This window comes from Semicossyphus pulcher, unplaced genomic scaffold (assembly GCF_022749685.1).
Source record: "Semicossyphus pulcher isolate SPU_LCO1_2020_fin unplaced genomic scaffold, fSemPul1.0.p SCAF_11, whole genome shotgun sequence".
Classification (NCBI taxonomy): domain Eukaryota; kingdom Metazoa; phylum Chordata; class Actinopteri; order Labriformes; family Labridae; genus Semicossyphus; species Semicossyphus pulcher.
Window position 1 is genome coordinate 1,386,208 of NW_027211615.1, and position 9,093 is coordinate 1,395,300.

A 9,093-nucleotide genomic window follows, 5' to 3' on the forward strand; every position below is an offset into this window, starting at 1 on the left:
ACAATGAAATAACTTTTATTCCCTGCTGGATGTGAGAAGACAGAAAATCAGTGGAACTCTATTGTGTGGGCGGGAATGGTCAGAATTTTGCGGGTGCAGGCGGAAGTGGAAAACACACATTGCAGGAGCGGGTATTTATGGTACGAAATCCAACGTGAGCAGGCGGGAGCGAGATTAAGAAAAAAGTCCTGCGCCGGGCTCTACTACAATACGCACACGCAGTGCTCCTTGTTCGATCAATTAGCATTCAACACAAACTCAGCAGAGATTTGGCTTTAGTGTTTTGCCTGATTGGTTTGCGCGATTGGCGACAGGAAAGCATTAATGCTGATCGCATAGTTTTACTGATTATTGGTCGATACCGATCAGTAGCCGATCAACCTGGGTAAAGGTTCAGGATAATTTGAACCTGAAATTGAATCTGAAAACAAAGACTTTTCTTTTCTCCTGCATACCCTAAAACCGAGGTACAACGTCCTGTCCAGGCAGGCTATACCAACACTTTACAGAGACACCAAAGCTCAAGTAATGGAGTCATTGAGAAGTGCGAGTCGAGTGGCAATAACCTGCGATTTGTGGACATCTATTGCGACAGACTCCTATGTAATGGTGACAGAGCACTATCTTGACTGGCAGCTACAGTCTCATGTGCTCCAAACAAGATCCATGTATCAGAGCTACACGGGTGCCCATTTGGCGGAGTTGTTACAAGATATGTCGGACAAATGGGAGCTTGTGACCAAAGATTTAGTGTTGGCGACCGGCAATGCTGCCAACATGGTGGTTGCTCCTCAGATGTTTAGATTCCCCTATGTCAGATGCTTTGCCCACACTGAACTTGGCCTCTCAGCGTGACCCCAAGCTTCCCAATGTATCAAGGCTACTGGGGAGGATCAGATGGATTACTACGTTTTTCCAAAGTGAAGCACCACCTTGAGGAGAAGCAGAAGCTACTTGGTCTCCCGAGTCATAAGCTGAAAACAGATGGCAGCACCAGGTGAAACAGCGCATATGAGATGGTAGACAGGTTCTTAGAGCAACAACCTGCTATCTGTGCCACCTTGCTGTCTCTTGCAGGGTTTCCGTTAGAAAAAATCTGTGCCGTTCCACGTGTACTGGAAGCTTTCAATGTTCCGGACAAAAGGGTGAAATGACTGAAATATTATCTGCATTTATTTAGCTTAAAAACAATTGATAGGCAGGCTGTATCAAGTACGTAGAATTGGGTATGGAAATTAGTCAATTGTCCCGACAATAATTGTGTCCAAAAATATATGATATGCGTAAACCTTTCAACCTGCGGAGGAGTCGTGCATGAGACAGCGATCACTCTCTCTGTCAGTGTAAACGAGGACTTTTGTCCTTTCTTTTGGAGCGGAAATTTCCGCGACTTCATGTTATAGAAATCTGAAGCAGCGGTGGCAATAATTTGGTCTGCCGCCACTATATGTATGTAGCGGAAAACACTGTAGTTACAGCACAGTGCAGTACTCCTCAGCATGTAGACCAGCTTGTGTTCTTCACAAGAATTTGGAGATTCGCTGAACATATTTGAGCGAGTCATAGACAAAAAGAGCGAAAGAGGAAGGAGAGTTGTTGTCACAGGTTTACTGAGCATAAGTTATGTGCAATACATCAAGCAGCTGCTAAATAATTATTGTTTCAATATGAGTTTCATTTTGATGTATTAAATGTAATGCACTACAAAAAAGGTATATTTTAGTTTACAGTTTTTGAGCACTAGGCTATGTTCAGTCTTATCAGGTGGACTTTAAAAATGAATGTTTATTTATTGGAAAAGGGTCAGCTGTTCATGTTATCTGTTAGAAAAAAATGTATAAATAAAAGGCTTTTGATTTCACCTGATTCTTTTTATAGATGGGGAAAATTAAACAATGAATAAAAATCCCAAATCGCGATGCACCGTGATGTATTGAGAATCAATTACACGTTTCCAGCAGTGAAAGAAAACTAACCTGCTCTCCGCAGCTTTATTTCAGGTGTTAAAATCACATCCAGAAGTTTTCTTTGGCGGTGGAGCTCCTCTTCGTATCCTTCGTAAAATAGCCCCTGTGATAGGCGCTGCCATCTTGCGATGGTGACGTCATATGGAGCCAGAGTCTGCGCAGTAGAGATTGTCGAGTGAAGCGGCCGTGGCCACTTCCGCTAACCCAAACACGCACTTAACTTACCGAAAAAACAGCAAGGATCCCGCTCACCGGCGTGTTTAACAGCAGAACAGCTTCTCTGTGTTGGTCTGAGGTTAACGTTCACAGGTATGGAAACTTCAATGACTGTAGTGATTGTTTTAGTTACATTTCCACTCGCCGTTCGTCCTCCGCTCTGCTCACCTGGAACTGATTGGCTGCAGGAGCCGTATTGGTCAACAGAGCTGTCAATCATCATTTTGACAGCATCAAATAACTAATTAAAAATAAACTTGTCAGAAAAATTGGACGTAAATCAGCATGATAATAACTAACTTTAAAGAAAAATTGATCGGGCGTGTATTTTGATTTTATAGTTTGACTCATGTCCCATCTGTTAACATGGAGGAGGCGGGCTTTATGACCTATACTGCAGCCAGCCAGCAGGGGGCACTTGAAATGTTTTGGCTTCACTTTTAGGGAGCTGTCATGACGTCCATCTTTTTATACAGAATATGGTCCAGGCTCGTCTCTGATAACCGCAGCGAGCAGCCGCCGTCTGAATAATTCTTTAAGATCCTGAAACCCGGACACTTTCCACACTTCCAAGAGTAACAGAAGGAAAAGAAAACTAAACGCTGACGTCTTTTCTACGATTACTCTGCTGCTGTAGCACGCAAGAACATCCATTCATGCTAACTGTGGTCTGCCAGAGAGAGCCTCGAGACCCGGAAACAAAATCATTACTTCCAGTACACTCATCTGGCCTTCAGAATAAGATCGAAGTTAGTTTTGGAAAAAGCTGTTAATTGTCAAATGAACCACATTTACAGTTGTAATGGAAAAATACAATATACTCATGTATTATTCTCATATAACAATGTGTAATTGAAATATGTCCTTATGTGAAAGTTCACTTGATCTTATGATTGTGTAAGTACTTAAAAGTAGAAGAAGTCTTTCTGTAGCAGAAAGGAACTGCAACTGTTTTCAGTTCAGATCACATATTGACAGCTTTAAGTACAGGTGTGAACACACCCAGGACCAATTTGACAATAGATAATATAAAACATACATCCAAAAAAAAAAAAAAAAAAGTTTAATGAATAATGTATATCACATGTAAATTAACTTGATAAACTAAACTAAAAATAAAAGTTTAAGATGAGCTTAAATTAAATTTACTCAGCTTAAAATACAAAAATGTAACAAATAATGAGGTCAAGAATCTCAACTCTGTGGCCATTCTCTGGCTTAGATGTTTGGATGATTGATTTGACTATTATAGACCTTTTGTAAAAAAAAAAATGTGTCCCCAGGTCCCAAACCCCAGAGGGCAAAATCCAATCAAAGCACCTAGAATCATGTATGAAGTTTATTTTTTTTTATTTTTTAAAACAGTTTTTTATTATTGTGTATCTTTATTGACAAACGTTGTACATCTTTTTCATATAAGTTGACCAAGAGACAGTTTGACATTATGACACAATTTTAACCCAGAAAACACATTTTTCATCAAAAACTGTCAAATTAAAGACCTTCTATGGTACATTATACTTTTTTTAAAAAATATTATTTTTTGGGGCGGGCTCTTCCAGGGACTGTTGTCATGGTTACAGTCCCCGCAAGAAAGTAGCTGTTACTCTTTACACTCTTATAATCCTAAGGTACATTTTTATGTTATATTCATCATTAAAGGTTGCTATTTTCTTAACACTCCTACCTAGTTAGGTTAAAATAAAATAATAAATAAATAAATAAAATGGAATCGCATTTCACAATCTTTAATTATGTTTGTAAGTAAAGGCTAATAAAATCTTCTAGCTTGAAAATGCTACCAGTTGCTAATTTTAGCACAGACACAAACACATCCATACACAAACACACAGCATTAATAGACTGTGTGTTTGTTTTATATATTTATATAACTACACACACACACATTAAACACAGACACACACACACGCACGCATGCACACACACAAACACACACTCACACACACACACACACACACACACACACATACATACATACAGTGACAGTTTGACTTTAGGGTCCCTATGTGATCCTACATTTGTGAATATAGAATTTACCATATAATGTCATTAACTTAACAATGAACTCAGTGTTATATTTATCATGTTTGAAGTACATAATAACATTTTTACATTCAATATAATGACATTTTTACTTTTACACAACATATATTCCATCATTTTAGTCCAAAATGTAGTGGGATGTTTACAGTGATAAAATAAGTGTGTTCAATCAATCAATCAATCAAATTTTATTTGTATAGCGCCAAATCATAACCAGAGTTATCCCGACACACTTTACAGAAAGAGCAGGTCTAAACTGACTCTTTGTTATGTTATTTAAAGAGAGGCCCAACATGAATCACCATGAGTAGCACTTAGCAATATTCGGCACATTGGCAGAAAAACTTCCTTTTAACAGGCAGAAACCTCGAGCAGAACCAGACTCATGTTGAACAGCCATCTGCCTCGACTGGATGGGCCGAAAATGGGGTAGAAGGAAATCCAGGATAGAGACAGGCTACAACATATGACCTTGTTACATCAACAACAACAGGTAATACATACTTATGGTTACAATGCCAATGATAGTGGTAGACTAGGGTGAAGATTAGCAAATAATAAATTAGTGAGAGAAGCATAGTAATGATAAAGGCTGTAGTAATCATAATTGGGGCGGCTGTGGCACAGTGGTAGAGTCGGTTGCCTTTCAATCAGAAGGTCGGAGGTTCGATCCCCAGCTCCGTCAGGCTACATGTCGAAGTGTCCTTGGGCAAGACACTGAACCCCAAATTGCCAAATTGCTCCCGATGGCATAGCCAACGGGCATGAATTTGGTATCTGATTGACAGTTGGGCACTTTACGTAGCAGCCTCTGCCATCAGTGTGTGAATGGGTGAATGTGATATGTAGTGTAAAAGCAGCTTTGAGTGGTTGCAAAGACTAGAAAAGCGCTATATAAGTACAGTCCATTTACCATTTACCATTTGTCGTCAAAGATTCTGTCTCATCATTACAGAACATACATTTGCTATCAATATCTGATTATTCACAGAGATAAAGGTTTGTTGGATATATGTTGTGCAAAAGTTTAACATGTATTTCTTTAATCTTATTAGAGATGCAAAATGTATATGGTAATAACCATGCCCGTTGCCAATCTATGTCTAGAAAAATGTTGTTTCAGAAGGCTTTTCCTTTAAACTTCTCTTTTCACAAAATGCATTACGTATGTGTTTATTATTGCGCTTAGCATTCATGATGTCAATACCATCTATCAGTAAGGCAGGTTCAATTTTCAGGGATTCTTGGTATTGAAGATGGTTTGTCATTAGCTGAGAAAGACCCTTAGGAATAGCCTTCATGACAGAGTTGAATTCTTTGCTGGTTACAGGAAATGATTTAAGATGAAGGAGTTGTTCATAGCTGAGTAATTCACCATTGCCATTAAAAAGATCACTTATATATATAATGTCCTTATCGATCCAATTTTACCATTTTTTTTTACCAATAGTTATGTCTCTGTTGCTCCATATATCCATATCCTTTTGTGTGGGGAAAAGTTATGAATATAACATAATTTCCATCCAAGAAGGGTCTGTTGATCAAATTTAGATAATTTTGTAGGTAGTTTGGTGATGGAATAGTTACAAGTAAGCAGAAAACTAAGACTCCCAAATTTTCTAAAAATAAAGTTTGGTCTAAAATAACAGATAGAATTTGGATTTTTAAGACATTCCTTCATCCCTTTGATTTTGAAGGTGTTATTCAAATTATTAAAATGTATTAATTACAATCCACGTCTCTTTTTAAGTTCAATTGTTTATTTTTCCAGGCAAAATTAGTAAGTATGTTGTTGATTTTATTTAAGTCTCGAACAAACAACAACAGAGCTGGATAAACAAGCCTTGAGATACCTTCAGTTTTTGTTACGGGAACTCTTCCAAAGATAGCTAGATCACACTGAAGCCACATATTCATGATATTTTGGGTCTTTAATCCTAGGAAGAAAGTTGATTTGTTTTTTGTGATCCACATTTTTTATTTTGTTTTGTTTTTGTGAAGCAAAACAGTAAGAACATTACAAACACAGACGGACAATAATGAAAAGAATATCATTAACAGTGCGGAACACACAATTAGCAACGGGAGACAGTAAAAGAAGAAACAATTGAGTAGATAAAAATAGTGACAGAAAATGTAAGTTTGAATAAGTAATGACAATGATACATCTCATCTCATACTCAGGAGTATACATATTTTCATTTAATGGGGAAAAAGAGTAAAAGAAACACACACACACACACAAAAAAAATAAAAGATAGATCAGCAAGACAAAAATAAAGTAGATTAAGAACACCCTCAACCTATGAAATACAGCCGCCCATTCTCTCTACAACACCGCCAAATACAGGGGGGCGTGAGAGAGCCCGTTTTTAAGATGGTCTCTAATGGATGCAGCAATGCCTGACCATACCTCTACGGTAGCTGGTTTGGCCCTATTAAGTCATGCTGTCGTGCACTCAAGGGACACTATAGATTGGTAATGCGCCATCCAGCAGTCAAGCATTGAAAGATTAGGGCGGAACCACATTGTCAGTATGATCTTTTTCGCTGCTGTGAGGCCTGCCAGCAGTAGTCTACGTTGATTTAAGGGAAGGGAAAGAGACGAATCATCAATGAGCGGACAGAGACAAGGATTGGGCCCCATTGGGTATCCTAGGAGCTCAGAGAATACTGATAGAATCCAGTTCCAAAAACCTCTGATAAGTGAGCATTCCCAAAACACGTGCGTTGTTGTGCCCGGCACTTGATCCTGGCTACAGTTGGGACTCGAGAGTAGTTTCATTTTAAAACATTTAATAGGTGTAGCATAGGCCCTGTGGATCATTTTGAAGTGTATTAACTGATGTGCAAGATTTTTAGATGTGCTGCCAAAGTTGGACCATATTGTTTTCCAATCTGGTGCCAGACATGCTCTGCCCAGTTCCTTTTCCCATACCTTTTCAACTGTCTTTTCAAAGATTCCTCAGTTGGTGTGGCCCACTTGCACTTTTTAGATGTTACAGCTATCTCTTCCTCTCTTTCATGGTTATGCTGCCATACCCTAAACAACACAGCTGACACATGGGAGCAGCTCTCACCAGGTCCAGCTGTGCAATTGCAGTGTGCTCCTAACACAACTCCATCATTCCTGACCACCACCCACGGCTTTACCTGAGGGTCATTCAATCTTTGCGAATGATTCACCTGAAATAAAAATGTAATGGCACTTGCGTGATATTTGCAGTTATATCATTAAGGTATAATTTCAAACATGAGGTGGTGCCTTTCTAAATTCATTTAAGGGATAGTTAGGTTTTTTTTAAAGTGGGGTTGTTTGGGATACTTATCAATAGTAAGCGTACTACGTGCAGTAGATAACAGTCAGCATGACCCCTGTCATGAGAAGCCGGATTATTCTGCGCTAATTTTGCATAATCCTCTTCAGAAAAATGATCATTGTAGGTGTATCACTGTCTCAGTGTTGCGCCTGGAGTTTGTGCGCAGCTAGCCACCACTATCTAATAGCATTATCAATCTACAGAACTCGGTGTAATCTATAAGGTAATCAGGACACTCGTCGACACACTTGTTTGAACAGTCCTGGAAAAAACAAACAAGCATCAACGGTGATATCTTTAGAAAGGTGAAATTTGATTTCAGTTTGTGCTAGCTGCGGCACTTTCTGACACAGCTGACATATGGCATAAAACATTTCACAGCATGAAGAGGAAAACAATATCATCTAGTCCCCACCGTGAACAGCACTTAGTCGTTTCCATAAGATTGTAAAACCGAACTATCCCTTTCACAGTGATCATTAAATCAACCTTTGGTAAATACGAAGATACAGACTACTTAACGCTAGCTAACGCTACTTGTACTGTATTTAAGCACACAGTTGCTAATGCCACGGTGGATGAAGTGACACTTACCCTTCCAGTGACCAAAGCATTTTTTTGCTGGTAGACTCCAAAGTAAAATATTCATCACAAATCCAGTCCATTTGTACCCTCCAGGCTTTTGTACGCTTTCAAAGACTCTCCAGGGAACGAGGAAGGAAAGTTGATGAGGTAGTTATAGATATCTGGATACTGCAGGTCGGGTATGCCGTCCGTCACGGCTGTTTCAATCCTCGTGAAAAGCACCCCGGTTTTTAAGTTTTTTACAATACATTTCAATGTCCTTGGAGTTAAAGTGAGCCGTGAACTCTGTGGGCTTGAAATAACCGCTGGCGCCATTCATGTTCGCTAACAGGTTTCCTGCCAACATGGTGGCGTAAACAAAACAAGTCACGTGATGCCTGGAGCTCTGTACCAGGAGATTTTTCAAGGCTGCAAAAAATTCAGTATTTAAAATAGTTTTTTCCCAATTAGCATGGAATTGTTCTGAAATGGAGTTGCTGATAGATAGATAAACCCTGTCAACGCCTATCTCTTGTACTGAAGAGGAGCGAACTGCACATGTATAACTTATAACGAGAGTCAACGGGCAAAGATTCTTGCGCCCCAGGCCGGAAACACGTGACTACTTGAATTGACTAATAAAAAACATATAATAATAAAAAAAAAACTTCAAATTAATGTTAAGTCTTCAATGAAGGTCTAGGATGTTGGGAGTGGTGGGGCGGCGCCCTAGTGCCCTCTATTGGTCCAGCCGCCACTGGTACCATTCAGGTTTCTCTCCTGGCATTTAAGTTAAGTCAGTCAGTCACAATAAATGACAAAGCCCCATCCAGCAAGAACAACACAAACTCAAAATCCTCAGTTGCAAATCAATATATTTAAAGCACTAAACAACAAATCCCAAAATCCACAAAGCAATATAAAACAGTCCAACTCAAAATTCCACTTCGGATTTTCTTTTT